General features: G+C 49.2%; 1 long non-coding RNA gene across 1 annotated transcript in view; it reads right to left on the reverse strand.

Annotated features, from left to right (window-relative positions):
- LOC123180719 (uncharacterized) overlaps positions 1–3,575 on the reverse strand; it is a 7,151-nt gene extending 3,576 nt beyond the window's left edge. The window contains exons 1-2 of the long non-coding RNA XR_006491206.1: positions 3,049–3,575; positions 671–2,957 (exon numbers count right to left, since the gene is read on the reverse strand). This is a non-coding gene — a long non-coding RNA (uncharacterized lncRNA). The remainder of the gene's footprint in view (positions 1–670; positions 2,958–3,048) is intronic.
- Positions 3,576–19,982: the final 16,407 nt, after the last annotated feature.

The raw sequence follows: 19,982 nt of genomic DNA on the forward strand, positions 1-19,982 counted from the left end.
ATCTCAAAGAAAAAAACAATGGTTATCACGTGTCAATCTTTGGTGGTTGATGAAAATTCTTCCTAACTGTAGCAATCAGTGATTAGCATATATAAAATCGACAGACTCCCTACACCCTGCTACACATGGTTTGGTACTATGGCTACTCTGTTAGTTCACATCATTCATGAAATGGACCAAATTATGTTACCAGCATGCTACACGAACTGAAGGCAATGAATTAATTAGAGCATCGATTAGGCATTTGACAATCATGAAAATGACGCGATGACAATAGGGCTAGTGATCTGAAAATGAACCGATGAGCTATATATGGATGTTCACTGGTAGCCTTGAGCTTGACAACATGTCGGTTAAAGTGGGGGTCATCATTGGGCTAGCTATAGAAACCCATGCTACTAATAATAAAAACTTAAAACACATGACAAAAAACGCCGTTGAATGAGATGTACTTTAACTGGTCCTATCCAAATTAATTGCCACACGTGCAGATAACAAGTGAATTGAATATAATGTGTGTTTCCTATATACTTAAAGCTAGGAAATCATCTACAACTTATTCAGAAATGAGAGATGTTTATGCCTTTATACATATGAAATGTACTAATTTGAAATTAAATAAATCAGTGTTAACACTACAAACCTGGATGTTGAATAAATTACTACAAACCTAAATTCGAATAAACCTGGATAATGGTAAACAGCCTTGAAGATTATCTACTTCAACTGATGGTTATGCTGCATCCATCACCATATGAATAGTTTCAACGCTGTACAATGAAACAAAACTGTCAGTATTAGAATAGCCAGAAACACAATTGTTAGTATTAGAAATCAATTGATTCATCGACCAATCATCATATCCATGTCTACAACATGGAAAACAGCCGCGTCTAGAACAAGAAAATGGCATACACATAGCAATTGCTTTGACAAAATCTGCTTAATAACAACTGCAGTAAAGTAGAACAGCAGTACCAGCATCCCATCATGCACATAGACCACTATGAGAACTCACTGTAAATCCTTATCAAACTCCGGAAGTAGTCAGGTTCGTTGACTTTCAATAGCTAGAGTCGCACTTGAGGCACCCTCGAGATTTTTTATCCTGGCCCAATGAACAACACACTTGGTATAGTGTCCCGGTGATTTATCTGGGCGGTGATTTATCTACTACACGCAGGAGCTGCACGATATCCCCAAGTTGTTCTTCGATCTGTTGCGGCTAGAGATCCTGGTGGACATCGGCGGTGCTGCCGCCATTGCCGCCCCCCACCGACGCAGCCCCGCCAACTTAACGCACTGATGCCCTCGCCCTAGGTTGCATCCTCCATGCCCATTGAAGTCCTGCCAGTCCTCACAACATTGGCGGCATGAACTGAAGAGCTGCCAGTCCTCACAACATCAACGGCGTGAACTGAAGAGCGGTGGCAGACGAAGCTTAGACTCTTGCGTAGACGATGTTTGAGATCAGAGGAATAAAAATATTCAGAGGACTAACACTTCATTGAGAGCAAGTCATTGGAGCTGAACATGCCTTGAACTTCGGCTCTCCTTTCCTCATTTACATATATATTTTTAGCATTCCTCAAGGTCTTGATTTACTTTCTTTTTAAGCAGTAAAATAATAAAATAAAAATATGTTGTACAATAGTAGTAAAAATATGTTTCTTTTGCATTTCCATCGGGATCATGCTATCCAATTAACTATTATTCCAGGTTTGTTTCTTTTGCATTTCCATTGGAATCATGCAATCCAATTAACTATTATTTCAGGTTCTGTTTCTTTTGCATTTCCATCAGAATCATGCTTTCCGATTAACTATATTAGGCTCATAGCAACTGAGAGACCCACAAAATTTACATTGCCTATCACATTAAGGAAAACATACTTACGTGACATGTATTAAGCTAGAAAATTATACTAATTGGCTGATCATTTGTCGATCGGCTCTGACTAAAATTAAATCCCTGGAGCAAATATGTGACCATATATTTTCGACCATTAGGCAAGATTCTTGCATAGAGAATCAACCAACAAATAAGGAGGATCGCCCATGAAGAGGTAGCAAAGAAGACCATGCCAAAACAAATTCTTGGAACACCCAGTTGTAGACTACAGCTAGGAGCCAAAATAAAACATACTTCTTCATTCTTACACCATGCAAGCAAGTATTGAGATCTGCTATTAAATTGGAAGTTGTAAATATATAAAACATGTAGAGGGAGATGTGTTAAGAGAAAGAAGGTACCTGACTAAAGAATTCTAAACAAAATAATCCAATACGGTGAAATGTGTCCCATGATTTACTCATCTAACCAGAACAATGAATCCCATGCCATACCTGCTGATATATTATGACTTTAACCAGCACAATGAATCCCATCAACAAACATAACTATCCAAACTTGCAGGCTCCTCTACTAATATGCTGGAAATGAGACACTCAACAGTAAACATTTAAGAAGACTACTATAAAGGCAAAAGTAAATTATGGTAAACACCATGTACTTATCTATATATGCAGGGGGGTGCCAGATCGCGAATGGCTGAGGGAGAGGTAAGATTTAGATTTACGGCATCCCAAAAATTATGTAGATCATTCACCCCATCGCTTCAGAGATGCCCTCCTATATTTTACATGAGGCTTAGGCTTTGCAGCTTCTCAGTACAACAAAGCATAGTACATCAAGTTGCATGAGATTAGGTTACGATGATTTATTTTTGTAGAAAACATACTATGTCTCCATGGATCAGAAGTTTAGAACATGGCAATGTGCATAAACTGTAACTGAAACCTGAAGCTGTACTTAAGCATTTGTAGCATAGCTTAAAAACAGAGAAATATTGATGTGTACTGAAGTCTGAAGTATCAGACTAAAAGGAGACATATGTGCCAACTCTCCCTGAAATGAAATTGCACTTAAGCTCCCTCTGCAAATGGAGTTCACAAAACCTGCAAAAGGGGATAAGGAACCAAATGAAATCCTAACTGATTGAATCTCAAAATCGAACAATAAGAAGATTCATGGTCGATCACGACATACTGAAGCCGCCGGTGGCAATGAGGTGACCGAGGAGTAGGTTGTGTAGGGCGGTGAGGGAGGGTGGCAGCCACGAAGGTGCGGCATCCGTGGTTGGATGCATCGGCCATGGCTTCCTCGAGCTCATGGAGACAGACCTGTACCTCAAGGTCGGCGGCGACGGCGTCTTCTCAGCAGATTCCCTGGGCGTGCGTTGCCTCTTCCGCTCCCACTGCAACACAAGGAGGGTCTCGGGGCTGCTCCATCATCGACCTCGGTAGTTGCTGGGCATGTGGGCGTGTAGGCCTACCAGGAGACGGCGGCGTCAGGCCATAGGTGTTGGAGCAGGAGGCAGCGAAGGGAATGGGGATTCTGGGGAGGGTGGAGCCGATCCACCGGATGGAGGAGGGAAGCGACTCCGGTCGCGGCGGCTGGGTACGAGAAAAACCGGAGTGGGGGTCGGGCGTGGGGTGAGACATCCGTGGGGCTTTCGAACGGAAGGACGGCGGCGGCGTGCGCACGAGCAGGGGACCCTCGCTCGGGACTCGGGAGTTGGTGGGCCGTTTGTTTTTCCTTTGAGGAGGCTGCATCGGTTTTCTTTAGCGTGGCTGCATCGTTAAATTATTTTTTTTGAAACTCTCTGCATCGTTAATTTGGTAGAAAGAAAATTGCAAACGGCAAGCGAGGGAAGTTTCCTTCTCTTTCCTTTTATCATGCACGCTCTCTTTCCTTTTACTGTGCGCGAATAGAGGTGAGACTGATCGAGCGAGGCGAACGTACGAAACGAAACGACTACCGACCGACCATCACAGCAGACTCCTTTAGAAGTAGAGATTATTTGTTTCCTGAAAATCTGTTATTTGTTTCCTAAAACAAATTGCATTAATGAAAGGATCGGTTGATTTAGATAAATTAGAAAAATTAGATCCGTGATCTTTTGTATGTTAGGAAAGTGCTGATTTGCAATAAAAGAGTAAAGAAACAAATAAACCGATAAATAAGAAACCAGTATGGTAAGGTGATTGGTGGTGGGACAAAGAAAACCAGACGAAAGTGGTGAGACTATTCAACCAACTCGTTCATTAGGAGTAGAGATATAAACCGATGAAGTGGGGGTAGGGGACGAAAAAAAATCTACGAAAAAAAACAACGAAGGTGGGACGAAAAAAAACCATGATAGGTGGGACGAAAATTGACCGACGGAGACTACCAACTGCTCCATTAGGAGTAGAGACTGTAGTACTACTATAGTTTTGTTGTTTCGCACGATCCATCGACACAAACCCGATTAAACAGGCAAGGGCGGTATTTTTCCCGCCGGTAGAGAATACTAGCCATACATTTCAAAGGCAATTTTAATGTATGTAAGTTGAATAATTAAGTAACAATATGAGATCTAATAAAACTAAAAACACATATGATTTATTGTGTTAGACTGTAGTAGTGCAGTATTGCATAGTTGTCAGATGTAACATGCGAGAACATGTAGAGATGTACTTTTGGAGGGCCTACGGAGAGAAATTGGGCATAAAGTGGATTCAAATATTTGTATTCGTCTTCATAGCATTTGTAACTAATACCTACAGTTTGTACAATAGACGTGAATGCTTGTTCGCCCTTAAGAAACCAGTACACCAATAATGGGGTGGCGTGCGCCAATTTAGGCATTGGCATGTTGGCCTACTCAGCTCCATAGAGAGAGCGAGAGAAGAGATAAATGTACTGGCGGTCAGTGTATTTCAAGCGAAAAGCGTAATACGGTCACCGGACTTCAGAATATGCTCGTTACGGTCACTATATACGTTTTGCGGTGATTATACGGTCACTTGCTCACTGTTGAGCATTGGATTGCACTCTGTTGACCAGTCAAATAGTCTGCATGGCACTATGTTGATTGGTTAAATTGACCACGTTCCTTGTGGGTCCCACCTGTCAGTTCGCATAGGAAAAAGGTAAGATAAACACAAATTTACGCAAGCGCGATAAGACTCCAACCCGTGTGCGGGAACCACCTGGTTGTGTATGTGTCTGTCAGGGCCTGATGTGTGCGCATGTACGTGTAGGTTGAGCACTTGAGCGTGAGCGTGAGCGTGTGTGTTGGTCGTGTGGTGTGTGCATGCATGCATGCGTGTGTGCGTGTGAGTGTTGTGTGCGTGTGTGGCTGTGTGTGTATGTGTGAGTGTTGCGTGCATGCAGTTCGTGTGCATGCGTGCATGTGTGTATAATAATCACCACACCAGCTCCTGTGTGTTAAAACAGACGGTTTAGCATACCAATACAAGGTCACCTTGTCCGCTCTGCCCGCGATCATGACTTCGAACCACCGTCCAATATTTTTTATCGTTTGTTTTCATTCTTATACACGCCGACAGGTGGGCCCAATGATAGTGAGATAATGTGATGCAACACTAGAGGTGCCACATGGAGCGTTTAACTGGTCAACTAGTCGTGTCTTGAGTAAATACAGAGTTGTACGGTGAGCCCGTGACTATATAATAACCACAAAACGTAAATGGTGACCGTAATGAGTGGATTCTGAAGTCCAATGCACGTATTGTGCTTTCGCTTCAAATACAACGATCGTCACTGTATATATCACGAGAGAAAGATGAAACATATGTGAATGTGCTGGGGCGTACTTATAGAGGACCTGGAGATAGTTTGTGTGCGTACGTGAAAGGGGCGTAGAGGGGGTGTATGCGATGGAGAGAGAGATGCTCTTCGTTTCTCTCTATTATGACTAACTTTATATATAGTATAAAAATATAAAAATTCACAGTGCGGAATAAATATCATTGAGGGCACCATGCAATGCAAATTAACGTTCATACTCCTCCATATAACTTTGCAATGTCGTATATATGTAGAAATTGTAAAATAATTTTTTGGCCACACTTTGTGTGATTTTATTCAAAAGAAATGTTGTATGCGAAATAAATGTGAAGAGAGGGATTTTTAGATTAATGGGCTACGTGATGTAACATATGTGAATGTGTAGTTGATGTATTTGGCAGGGCCTAGAGAGGTATGTGTATGTATTACGTATTCGAGAGAGGCATGGATAGATGGGCCGGTGGGGAGGCGTGTGATAGATAGCACGAGAAATGAGAGAGGTCTAGAGAGAGAGAGACGAATAGGATGTCACGGTGAGAGATGCCCTTGAGTGTGTATATGCAAGGGGGAGGGGATAGAGGCACGAGGAGAAAATATTTTGTGTGGTGTTTGTGTTGGTATGTGTGGGTGTGAGAAGATAACGAGACCTGGGGGCAGAGGGTGTGTCACCACGTGAGGCCCTTGGTTCGGTTCCGTCCTACGCCACATTGGTCGGCCCGTGACGCATTTAGGGAGACCCATGGAGGACTAGTCATACAAGACAAAGATAGCAGATTCGTGAAGGACTCTGTGTCCATTGACAAAGCCAGCTAGGATTTGTAACCCTAGGTCCTCGGACTAAGGTAACCCCTTATCTCTGATATTACTATTCGTCCAACCTAACTTTAAGGGGCATCCTACAGAATGCTCTCCTAGAATCATACTCGTCAATTAGGAAGAGAGGTGGAGACAATGTGTGTGACGACCCGTGACCGACGCTCCAGACGCCTTCCTTGTTTTTCATTGTTGCCGCGTGTTTCATTTGTTTGTTGCATTCATCATGTCATCATTTGCATTGCATCGGCACTTCTTTGTCGTCATTTTACAAAACCTGCATTCGTTCGTCGTTGCCGTTTCCCCCTTTGCCTTCATCACCTTCCCTCGGACCGCTTTGCCTTTGTTGACCGTTCCAGACCAATCGGGTTTTCGCTTCCCTCTTGACTGTGACCGCCTAACCCATCTTTGCGTAGTGCATACACCCCTGGCGCACGTCTGAATACCTCCCCGAACTCGAACCGCTCTATCGTTACCGATGGGTTCGGATCATCCCCAAACATCCCTATAACATCTTCGATTTCTTACTTGGACTCCCATAGCATTTTATCTTGATCGTCCGATTTCTATCGGATGATCCAAACTCCCTCCTTTCCTTATATACTATATCGGGATCACGCCTTGGCGTGAGGGTGCCGGTCCCAACTATGTGGTCAAACAGGTAATGATCAGTTAGTAGTAAACATGGTTTAGGTTAGTAGGAAGTTCTATTAATGCATTTCATATGATATGCAGCATAAGGCACCAAAAGTTTCAATCTTTAGAACAACACCATAATAATAAGTTTGCTGGCAACCTTATAAGAATTACTTGAAATATACATAAGGCACTTTGACATTGACATTTACTTACAAAAGATACCAAATTTCACAAGTACTTAAATAATTTGAATCAACAAAATAGAATTTTCCAGAAAAAGATTGACATAGAATCCCACACAACAATCGACAAAAAACTGATCCTTGGCATTCTCCAGCACAACGATCACGTTGCTGATCTGATCATCATGCCATGGTGCATGATGTCGCCGCCCATCCGCTCGTTACCGCTCACATTGAAAGTGGTGTTTTGCCTAGTTCCTGGATGCCGAAGGGGGCGATAGCTACGACGGCATCAGGCTCTTGCCCTCGTTTTGCTGATTAGTTCATCTATCAATTCACACGACAGAGAGAGAAATAACAGAGGTTTAGAATTATTTTCGGACTAACTGGATGTGTTTAGTAGCCGAATTCTGGTTGAGGTATAAGATGCCGAGTGAACCTGAGATATACAGTGCCAATTTATTGAGATATTCAACATTTTAGACCTTGGCTTCATCCTCGAGCTGCTCCTGCTCAGCTTCCTACTTTCCCAGATCGGCTAGAGATGCCAATGCTCAAAATACAACTACAAAAAAAATAACAAGAGAAACCATTAAATTTGTGAGGGTATCAGAGGCACGAATACATATTGACATTAAAAATTATCAGAATAATTATCAGAATTGACTTTTTGCCTCTTGTAGAATAAGATTTCACAATAAATGAATCGGAAATTTGATCTTAGTTGCATAGACAAAAAATGGAATTCTGAGCTAGAAGAACCAAAAAAATTAACGCTTAAAAATCTATTGTCTCAAACTGCTCTTCTTACATAGGTGATTGCATATCGATTGAGAAACAATGGCCACTTCTAAATTTACTTATATCTCCATGATAAACTGTTCATCCCCTAATTCCTTATGTGGACATGAGTTATAGTTCATGGTTCAGTATGTTATTGGAAAGTTATTTAGAGGAATCAAATCTAGCAAGGTTCTAAGAACACACAAATTAACAAAAAATGGAGTGGAAGAAACAATCCGTCCATATCAATAAAAAGGGTGTGGGTGGCAGCAGGGATGGCGACAACCTCATGTCTAGCGAACCAGAGAATGACATGCATTCTCAAGCATATTTAGAAAGAGGATCAACTAAAAGTATGTGTGTACTTCAGAGATAATTACCTTGAGAAAGTTGTGGTATGGACGGGGAGTTGATGGTGGCACGACCTGGATGTAGAGCAGCGGGGAGATGAGTTGTTGGCCGATCACCTTGTGGTAGCAGAACTCGTGGTCAGACTGGGCCTCAACAAATCTGCGGAAGGCCGGCAGGAACGCGGCTTAGCGTCAGGGTTGGGAGCTCAGCCGATGCTACTTCGGGATGGCGGCCCCACGCTGCTGGAAGGGGAACCAGAGTCTCGAGCTTCCAGCGCTGCTGGCTGCAACCTTATTCAAACCTTGACAACTAAAGTCTCATTAGTATTAACTTGTAGATTATTAGGAACAAATAATAGGCGGATGCAAATACGAATCAGGAACAGGAACGAAACAGCTTAACTGGATGCAAATTCAAATAATTCTACTCTGTATTCATCAAAAGAGCCTCTTGTGATCTAGAAGCTTTGTGAATAAGCTCACGGAAGTAGCACATGATTGTTCTATGTAGTGAAAAAAAATTAAGCTCATAGAAGAGCAAAAAGGAGGAAGAATGCAGGACAATACAAATAAAAATGCTTCACTTTCAGGTGAAAGACCTGAGCATCAAGCATGATATAAACACAAATTTCTATGAATCATGCCAAAGATTTTGTTGCACAATCAGTCATGACCTCGACATGATTTTGACAACATGGATCAGACTCTATGGACCAACATGGAATCTCCCAAGTACAGACAAAATGACAAGCACTTGTAGGGTAAACACCGGGAAAAATTGTTGCCACAATTTAAGCTGACATGTAAAGGAAAATGACAGTATCACTTGGTAGGGGAAACACTTGATTCTTTTTGTGCCTGTTACCTTAATCATGCTAAGTCATGGCCGAAGCCGAACAAACATTGCAAATTAATTTACACGAAATCTGATCCTGTAGTTAGTCTAAGAAATCTGATCCTGTCACTTATCACTCCAACTGACTTTTTACTCTTGAAAAAATAGAATTGAAGGTCACACAGTACACACATGAATAAACACATCATCTGTCTACTTAGCCGCCAACTCCTCCCAGACACCCACCGCCCCCTCTCCTCTTCCTCCTGCCTCACCTCTCTCTCCCTCCAAAACCCTAACCCGCGCCCGCCTCCGTGCCCCACTGCCATCGTACACACATATAGGTTTTGGTGGGTAAAAACCGTTCTAGCTTACAACACATACACACAGACTCTGGTCGTACACACAAATAGGTTTTGGTGGGTACAATCTGTTCTAGCTTACAACATATACACAGACTCTGGTCATACATGATAAATAGAAAACAGAGCACAAGCATGGATTCATGTGTGTTCTTTATCTATTTGGTTTGACCAAGATATCTATGACCACCTATAATTATCCCGTTGTCTAAATAACGTAGCTTGTGTGTATCTATATTTCATTTAAATTGGGGCTGTTGGTGCTGAGTTAAAAAAAATCTAATACTGGACCTGGTAGACATGACTATCTCATCACAGAACATGTACACAAAAAATTAAATCAAGCCATGTCAAAAAAAAGTTACTTTTATATTCTTCATATTTTTCAAATTTCTTTGCTATTAGCAATCAACAATGCTCACACCCAAAAGGAAGTGGAAATTAAGCGGCTCCTGACATCATGGTTGACATATTTGTGACGTGCACCCTGGCCTCAAATCTCAAAGATATGTATGGATGAAAGACTAACTAATTGTAACTAAAATCGAACATTCCAAAAAGTTTTGATTTGCTAACTACAAGACCAAGGTAAAACCAGGGGCGGACCTCATGTATACCTGTTAGTGCACCGGACACCAACGATGTGCAGCCAACTCTTCACAAACCCATTGGGTCCTTGGCGAGCACACACTTCTCTAAATGCCCGTCTTTTAACATGGTGATCTGCTCAACATTGCGAGTCGATCTGCAATAACAAAAGCAAAGCGTCGGCATTAGAATAGGAGGAAGTAAATGTTTGATCTTTCATAGAGGGCGAGCACACATTCTATATGTTCCGTAGGATGGGGGAAGACCACATAGTGGAAGATATGCATGTAACTAAATCAGAGGAGACCCAATCTTTAAATCCTAATCCAATCGCGCGCGCACACACACACACACACACGCCCACACACATACACATATTTGTCATTAACAGGATATGGAAAATTAAATCAGATATATTACTAAAGAGTGGCAAAGGATAACCATCTACATTTAAGCGTTGCTTGTTAATTAGGCAATTTAAGAATCAGCCTCCTGTAAGGCAATAAGTACCACTGAGCTACAAAAAGAACAATATTTTCCTTTTTACAAAACCAGAGAAATAGTGGACCAGTTAGCTGGAGATGGAAAGCAGCACGCCAAACTTCTATGTTACAGAACTGAGCGCAGAATGCAGACATTTATTCAGTAAATACAGAATAAAGGATACATTGGATTTGAGGCCACAAAGCAAACCTGAAATAAACATGAAACAAACACATAATAAACCATAGCAAATCTCGACATGGGTATAATTCACAAGACTTGGGGCATGAAATGAATGCCCGAAACTGGCCTGTCACATGAGAGGAAATTAAGCCTGCACTTGATCCTGTTTTTTTCCTAGTAATTAGTGAGTCCCTATTATTATCAAAATACGGAGTACCACAATTATCTTTGTTCTTGCAAATTGTGTTTAATATCACTGAACAGCAGTACTATAGGATATCATGCAGTACAGCAACCATGTACATTGATGTTCTTATTAGCCAACTAAGCAATCAGAAAAACTAAAAGCAACGCATCACTTTGCAGATAAGCGGCAAGCAAGCAAGAACAATCAACACCCTGGCATCCTGTACATAATATCTCTGCAACAATCTAATGATCCAACATAACACTTACATAAGTAATTCACAGCTTGTAGACACGTATAGAAAAGAGATTAGGCTAATCAGGAGGAAGAGAGAAGTGTGGGTACTTGCAAGAGAGCTTACTAGCATGACTCGTTAACAATAAAATAATATCAGAAATCCTCCTCTGAACTCCTCATGAAGAACCAATAGCATTGTCGAACCATCGCTTATCCCAGAATAACAAAGTGCAACTTACTCTTAACCAGATTAGACCAAGGACCAACAACAAACAATAAAAGATCAAGAACAACTTATATGCAATAAAGGCATGAGAGAGAAGAAATCTTTACATAAGACGGCTATAAACACTGGAGCATAAATAAGCAACACCTTTAAATACAAAATAAAAAGGGATCAGGGTTCAATGCATAGTGGGCTCAGATTTTGCCTTTCCTCGATCATATAATCTACCCCCATCACCTCTTATCACCAGATCAATCTGTTTATACAGTTGAGCTGCCCTGGTTATCACTCAATAAGAATGACCATCCAAGGACAGAACAATAAGTATCACAGGATCAAAAAGGATTCTAGAGACAAGAGGGAGGACTAACTTGATACCCACAGGTGCCTCGGTTGCTCAAAGGCACAGTTATTTCAGCCACGGCTAATCATCATCGCCCTAGCAAGAATGGCTTCTGACGATGGGGCACGTGATTCAAATGCGATGGAACGAGATATCTCACCGTGGGAGTAACTATTAATTACTTCAGGGGTTCGGGCTCGATCCAACAGCCGAGATCAATCCAGAGCCAGATCCGACGGCCAAAATCGCATCAGGAAATCGATCCGATGGCCGAAGGTGCCTGAGATCTGAGGAGCCAGGGAACTTGCCACGGGTCTTATTTCTGGATGGATCACCGGATCAATATGTTCTTACGAGGGTGAAACTTGTCGGCGTTCTGGGAACGGGGGTCCCCAGACTTGCCTGCCTGCGGTCCACGGCGTGGCTTTGCTAGCAGGCCTGTACGGCCCACCTTCATCAACAAGGCATTCAAGACCCTCGCGAGGGGCCAAGCCTTGCGAGGCGGACGACGCAGGACCTCCTCAGGAGCGGCCTCACCAGGAGCGGAGATATCAAGGCGGGGTGAACCTCGCGAGGCTCTCGTGACGTGAGCCATGACGATCGACACCAGGCGGGCGCCAGCGCGCGCAGCGTCCTTGTTTCCTCTTTGGTGCCAAGGGGGCAAGTGCAGGGGCGGAGTACCGAGGCATCAGGCAAAGATTACCATATCGGTGCAACGAGACCAAGGCTGGCTGGATGGCAAGACGGAGGTCACCATGGAGCCCAAGACGGCGTCATCACCAGAGCCTTTTGCAGGCGAAGACCACTTTTGTCAGGATAGCTTGTACTAGCTGTCCCCTTTCAAATTTGCCCGCCGTTGTTGGCTCCCTTCCCGCTCAATATTTGGGGAGAGGACCAGGGCCTATATAAGTAGAGGCAGGTTGAACCACAGTAGAGGCAGGTTGAACCACAGTAGAGGCAGGTTGAACTCATTCAGAGCCATCTCACCCACACAAGTCCACAAAGCACAAGAACACCTCAACCTCAGAAGGCTGTTCTTCCCCTTGTACTGTTCTTCATCAGCCCAAGAGGCAATCCACCACCACACTGGAGTAGGGTATTACACCACAACGGTGGCCCGAACCAGTATAAATCTCGTGTCTTTCTGTGTTGTGAGTTCGTCGAGTTCGTCCGCGAGATCTTAGCGAGCTAGGGCGTGGATCGGTAGGAGGGAAAGAACTTCGCGCGCACCCCAGAGTTCGAACCTTAAGGGTTTTGCCGGAACCCCACATCCAACATTTGGCGCGCCAGGTAGGGGTGCGCCGTAGCTTCCCTTCCGTTGATCCGTCGCTCCGTCGCTCCGTCGTCTCGATGGCGGACGCTCGCCGCGCTCGAGCTGAGCGCCGGGCTGCCCTCAGCGCCGCGTTGCTCAGACGGCTCCCGTCGGCGGCCCACCTCGTCGTTCCCCGTCTCCTGCCGCCACCGGCCCGACGGGGAACGAGCAGCAAGCATCCTTGCTGCACCCATCGGTGCGGCAGGACGGTCGCACCGCCACTCCATCGCTGACCCCGGCCGGTTCCTCGTCCCACGCACGTCGCGCTCCCATGGACGCGCAGGCCGTGCTCCTCATGGCGAACAAGCTCCTGCGCTATCGCCCAGTCGACGACCTCTACGAGGACTGGCTCGACCGCGCCGCCGAGCTCGTCCGCGCCGCAGGGGGCTCCCCGGCACCGTCCCACTCTCTGCCTCGCCCTCCGCCAGCCACGGGCGACGTGGCTCATGGGGTGCCTCCACCACCTCTGCCCCAATACTGTGCCTTGGCGCCAAGGCGCGCGGCCCCGCGGCGCGATCCACCACGCCCGGCGCCCGCGCGCGAAGAAAGAAGCTGCCAAGAAATTCCTCGGCCGCGAGAAGCTGCACCTGCGCTCCACGCGCTGCCTCGCCAAGACCGCGCGATACCTGCAGTGGCAGTGCGCGGACCTCATCAAGACCAAGCTCCACCCAAGAGACGGGCCCCGGCGACCACGCCCGGCTGCCGCGCCTTCACCCCCGAGCTGCGTAGCGTCGCCTGGCCGGGCAAGTTCAAGCCAAATCTGCCTCCTCGCTACGACGGCACCACCGACCCTGCGGAGTTCTTGCAGCTCTACGAGCTGAGCATCGAGGCGGCCAACGACGACTAGAAAATTATGGCGAACTGGTTCCCAATGGCACTCAAGACGGCGCCCGTTCATGGCTCCTGAACCTGCCTCAGGGCTCGATCTCCTCCTGGGACGAGATGCGCGACCGCTTCGTCGCCAACTTCCAGGGCACTCGCGACCGCCCGCCGGCCGCGGGTGACCTGCGCGCATCAAGCAACAACCAGGAGAGACCCTCCAGAAGTACATCCAGCACTTCAACAACACTCGCCTCAAAATCCCCAAGGTCACGGACGAGGCCATCATCTCCGCGTTCTCTGACGGCGTCCGCGACATCAAGATGAAGGAGGAGCTCGCTATCCACGAGGAGCTGTGCACATCTCAGGAGCTCTTCAACCTGGCGACCAAGTGCTCAAGAGCTGAGGAGGGGCGCCTCTCCCTCCTCGAGCTACCAGCTGCGGGTGTAGAGGAGAAGAAGGCCAAGGCCAAGGACGTGAAGCGCAAGGAGGCGGCCGTGCTCGCCGCGGAGCCGGATACAAAGCGAGGCAGGGACCAGCCCGAGTCATCCAAGGGCAGCCGACCGTTCTGCGTCTTCCACAACCTGAACACCCACAACACCAGCGACTGTCAAGAGCTGAGAGCCATTCGCGAAGGACACTTTGGTCGACGCCCCGAGCGCAGCGACCGGGGCTACGCCCTAGGAGGAGGACGTGGAGGCGGACACTGGGACGACCGTGGCCTGCGCCAGGAATGGCGCGACAGGCCTCGTGAGGACCGTTGGCAAGATCATCCTTGCGAGGGCGCCTGGAGGGACCAGCCTCGTGAGGATTGTCCTAAGGGCAACGCCGGTCTTCCCCCGCTGCCGCCACCACCAAGAAGGAACGACGACCACCATCAAGACGAGGGGACTGGGGGCTTCCAGGAGCCGCGCGCAATCGCCTGCATCTTGGGCGGCGCTCAGGCCCCAGCCTCTGCAGCGTATCTTCAAACAGTTCGCTCGTGAAGTGAATGCTGTCCTCCCCAAGCTTGAGGCCACGCACCCGCTCAGGTGGTCCCAGTGCGCCATCACCTTCAACTCGGCAGATCAGCTTAAGTGCGCAGCCACCGCTGGTGCCCTCCCGATGCTTTGTTCACTAGTCATCAGCAATGTACAAGTTACCAAGACCCTCATCGACGGCGGCGCAGGGCTCAACGTCCTGTCCGTTGACACGTTTGACAACCTCCAAGTGCCGTATGAGCAGCTTCAGCCTACCAAGCCCTTCTCAGAAGTGACCGATGGTTCCACCACACCGATAGGGCAGGTCCGCCTCCCTGTCACCTTCGGGGAACGCAAGAACTACCGCACCGAGCTCATCGACTTCGACGTCGCGCACATCCGCCTGCCATACAACGGCATCCTCGGGTATCCGGCCCTGGCCAAGTTCATGGCGGTGACCCACCACGGCTACAACGTCCTCAAGATGCTGGGAAGCGGCGGAATCATCACGGCCCCATGTGAAGAGAGAGATGCGGTGTGCTCCCTCGAGCGCGCCTTCCAAGCTACAGCAATCGACGACCCCGACAGCAAAAGCAAGGGCCCTCCTGAGGCCCTCCCCAAGAAGAAGAAGCAGTTGCGCCGTGCCAGACCTCAGGAGGGTGGCGACGCAGCTGGAGCCTCGTCAGGATCAGCGCCCGCTCGAGGGGCGCCTCCCTCCATCGCATAGGAAGGCGCGCCCGGCGCCCTCCTCGGGCAGGGCTCGGGGGCTCTCTTCTGGAGGGCCTCAGACCTTGCCAACATCACGAGGGAGGCGCTTGGGCACCACTTGGAGGCGTGCTTCGTGGCACGTTTCCCTCAGGAGAACACAGGGCAAGGAGTGCCCACCACTCAGGAGTTCATCATCAAGACCACTCAGGAACTGCAAGATGCAAGGGCCATGCGCGGAGACCGCCACTCACCAGGCGCGGCTCCCCATCCAGGTGAGGATGTCGGGCTGCGCGTCTGCATCGATGTTCCAGGACTCAACAGGGCCGCATCTCAGGAGCTTTTCTGGCCTTTGCGTGTGGGCCGTTGCGAGGGTCCACCACACAGCTACGTTCGCATGCCCTTCGGCTTGCCGAGCGTGGCATCAGCCTATCAGCGCAACATGCGGCGTGTCCTGGCGGCTCAGGAGGCCAGGTACCACGCCGTCCTGGCAGAGATGGAGACGGTCTTCAGGGAACCACCTGAGCCCCCAGAGCCTCCTGAGGCTCAGGGCCCCGGTGGCTCGTGAGGAGCCATTCCTTCGCCGCGTACCTTCAGCTGCCCCAACTCTCCTTCGTCAACAGAACCAGGTGACATTTTCCAAGTTCGTTTAGCTGGGAGCGCCCCTCGGGCTGCATTATTCCCAGGCCGCGTGGGCCCGTCCCTGTGGCATGTATCCCTGTTGCTTATGTCTTTAGCTTACCTTATTGGGGGCGCCCCACGAGCTGCATCATCCCCACGCCCCACGCACGTCACCTCATCAGGCCCGCAGTGCCTTCACCTCCTCACGGAGCAACCATCGGCAGGCTGGCAACCATAACGGCAAAACCGTGTGTCTCCTTGTGCTGGCTTGCAGGAATATCACGAGGATAGCACTAGACGGCACCGCGAGCTCCCACCTCTTCCAAGTAATCCGCTTGCATGTTAAAAGGGGGGCTCCTGAGCATCGCGACTCAGGAGCTCTTACTGGCTCTCCAGCCCTCACCCCTGGCCTTGACCACGGCATCGCGACCTGGCATACCAGCGGCGGCTAAGATCGCTCGAGGGCCGGGACCTGAGGACGTAGAGCACAAAGGAAAGCATTGGAAGGGGGAGGACCCGTACGGGCCTAACCTAGCTACGCTGCAGACAGTTGCGCACAGGCCCAGCGCACCACAAGGAATCGACTCAGAATCGGCAAGATAAGTCTCATGTTCAGATTGGCTAGTCATTGGAGCCTAGGTGGTTGCGCTCGCCGCATCCCTGTTGCGGCCACGTCGCCTCCCTTTCTTGCCTTACCATGGCCGCTTGAGCGCTAAAGGGGACCTCCTGAGCATCGCGCCTCAGGGGCTCTTACTGGACCTCAGGCCGCTCACCTCCTGGCCTTGACCACGGCACGCGACCTGGCATACCAGCGACGGCTGCAGCCTGCCTGGGGACCGGGACCTGTTAGCGTAGAGCAACAAGTTATTGCGAGGTTGGAAAGGGGAGACCGAGCCTGAACAGGACATGCGTTCGCAAATTTTCATAACGGGGAATACATACGCAAAAGACATTACAAACCCTTTACACCCCCACGGGGTACTTCCTGATTCTTCGCAGGGAACAAAAGCAAGAACTAAGAGGAATCCTATCTACACCCTCCCGTGGCGGACGCCATCATCAATAGTGGGCCACGGGAGGCCGGCGCCGACCCCATCCAGATCAGCGGCGGCGGCGGCTGGGCACCGCAGCTCTGCTCCGAGCCCGGCGAGAGCTCGGGGGCACGTAGATGTCGTCGCTCGTCTCCGGAGTCTCGTAAAGCTCAGGAGAATCGCTAGACTCCGAGGGGCTGCTGCTACTGGAGTAGCCACGAGCGGAGCGCGCGTCAGCCTGTCGCTCCCCTCCAGGGCAACACTCCAGGCGGCGGCCCTCCGCGTCGAAGACCTTGAAGAAGAGCGTGGAGGCGCCGTCGTACTCAAAGTGGATCGCGAGGGCGCCTTCCGCACGGCAGACCCGCGCAACCTCGCCCCAGCCGCGGGTCATGAAGATCTTGCCGGTGGGGATCGCTTTGATCTCCGCTCCGGTCGCCGGAGCGTTGTAGTCGGCATGCTGCAACCAGAGCTTGAGAGGCCCCCTCGGCGGCATCGCGTCGGAGAAGAATCGCGGGAAGCGTATCCAGGAGCTTGGGGGCATCGGCGCCCATAGCACCAACTCGCGCGAGGAGTCCGCGGCGTGGATTCCAGGAGCAACGGCACGCATCGCCGTTGCGCGGCGGCCACGAGCGCGGCGCGGGCGGCGCCGCTCGTCGCTCCGCCCTCCTGAGCCCTCGGCTCGGGCGTACAAGGGAAGCGGGTACCCTGGAGGAGGCCGCTCGCACCAAGGCCTCGTCACCACCTGCATCGCCGCTTCGTCGCGACGATGGACCGACCTCTTCTTCGGTGGGAGCGGCCCCGGATCATCGCGGGGGGCCTTTCCTTTCTCTTCAGCGGAGAACCTTCGGATGGGCGCCATTGTTGCAAGCAGAGGAGCAAGGAGGAAGAAGCAAGCGAGCAAGGGAGAGATGGGCGACGGGGCCTCCGCCCCCTTCCCATTTATAGCGAAAGAAGGCCAACCGGCGCCTCCCACGATCACAGGTAATGATGGTTTTCCTTGCATGTCGCAGGGACTTGTCAAGTCGGGCAGTTGCCGAGGCAGCATGGGGAAGTGGAGACGCCCACGTCTAATCAACCGCCATGTGTCAACCAAGGCCGCAGGCTTTTGGGGCCCGCGGCGCTCCATACTTGACCTTTGGCTTCGCCTCGAAGCCAAGCCCGAGCGCACCTTGGGCCCGGGGGCTACTGTCCGCGTTCTGGGAACGGGGGTCCCCAGACTTGCCTGCCTGCGGCCCACGGCATGGCTTTGCTAGCAGGCCTGTACGGCCCACCTTCATCAATGCAGGACCTCCTCAGGAGCGGCCTCACCAGGCTGCCTGACGAGGAGCGGAGATATCAAGGCGGGGCGAACCTCGCGAGGCTCTCGTGACATGAGCCATGACGATCGACACCAGGCGGGCGCCAGCGCGCGCAGCGTCCTTGTTTCCTCTTTGGTGCCAAGGGGGCAAGCGCAGGGCGAAGTACCGAGGCATCAGGCAAAGATTACCATATCAGTGCAACGAGACCAAGGCTGGCAGGACGGCAAGACGGAGGTCACCATGGAGCCCAAGACGGCGTCATCACCAGAGCCTTTTGCAGGCGAAGACCACTTTTGTCAGGATAGCTTGTACTAGCTGTCCCCTTTCAAATTTGCCCGCCGTTGTTGGATCCCTTCCCGCTCAATATTTGGGGAGAGGACCAGGGCCTATATAAGTAGAGGCAGGTTGAACCACAGTAGAGGCAGGTTGAACTCATTCAGAAGCATCTCACCCACACAAGTCCGCAGAGCACAAGAACACCTCAACCTCAGGAGGCTGTTCTTCCCCTTGTACTGTTCTTCATCAGCCCAAGAGGCAATCCACCACCACACACTGGAGTACGGTATTACACCACAACGGTGGCCCGAACCAGTATAAATCTCGTGTCTTTCTGTGTTGCGAGTTCGCCGAGTTCGTCCGCGAGATCTTAGCGAGCTAGGGCGTGGATCGGTAGGAGGGAAAGAACTCCGCGCGCACCCCAGAGTTTGAACCTTAAGGGTTTTGCCGGAACCCCACATCCGACAAAACTGCCCTGGTTATCACTCATCAGAAATGACCATCCAAGGACAGAGCCACTAAAATAAGAACGTGATCAAAACAACTCAAAGAAACGAGGGAGGATCCAAATTAATACCCACAAGTGCCTCAATTGCTCGAGAGCATGCCTATATCAGCCATATCTGGTCATCATAGCCCTGGCCATGTCCCATATAGTAGTTGAAGCAGAGCAGGGGAAGATGGAGCTCACAGAGGGAGGTTGTAGCCGAGACAGTACTCAGTGGGCACCAAGGTTGCGCCTGAACGCCGTCCAACCAGTGAGGAAGCGAAATGGACGGCTAGATCACTCAAATTGCTGAGAGCGGCTCTAGCTCAACTCGTCTCATCTTTCTGGATAATTCTCTCCATATTCAATCTAAAGAAAGAAAAGCACAATATGTAAGTGACATGACATAATCATATGGTTAATCAGAAGAGAAGGTAAGAACAACAAGCTAGCTGAGCAACAAAGAAAGAAAAAGGTCCCCAAAATTATTATACATTGCATTATTCAACATTCGCAGAGTTTTGTTAGCCGGCTCTTTTTTCTTTCGGGGTATAAAGGAACTATCAAACATATAATATAAGTGCAATCATTTTATTTTCTTTGATAATATAAGAGAGCATACAAAT

The sequence above is a fragment of the Triticum aestivum genome, chromosome 1D (genome assembly GCF_018294505.1).
Source record: "Triticum aestivum cultivar Chinese Spring chromosome 1D, IWGSC CS RefSeq v2.1, whole genome shotgun sequence".
NCBI lineage: Eukaryota > Viridiplantae > Streptophyta > Magnoliopsida > Poales > Poaceae > Triticum > Triticum aestivum.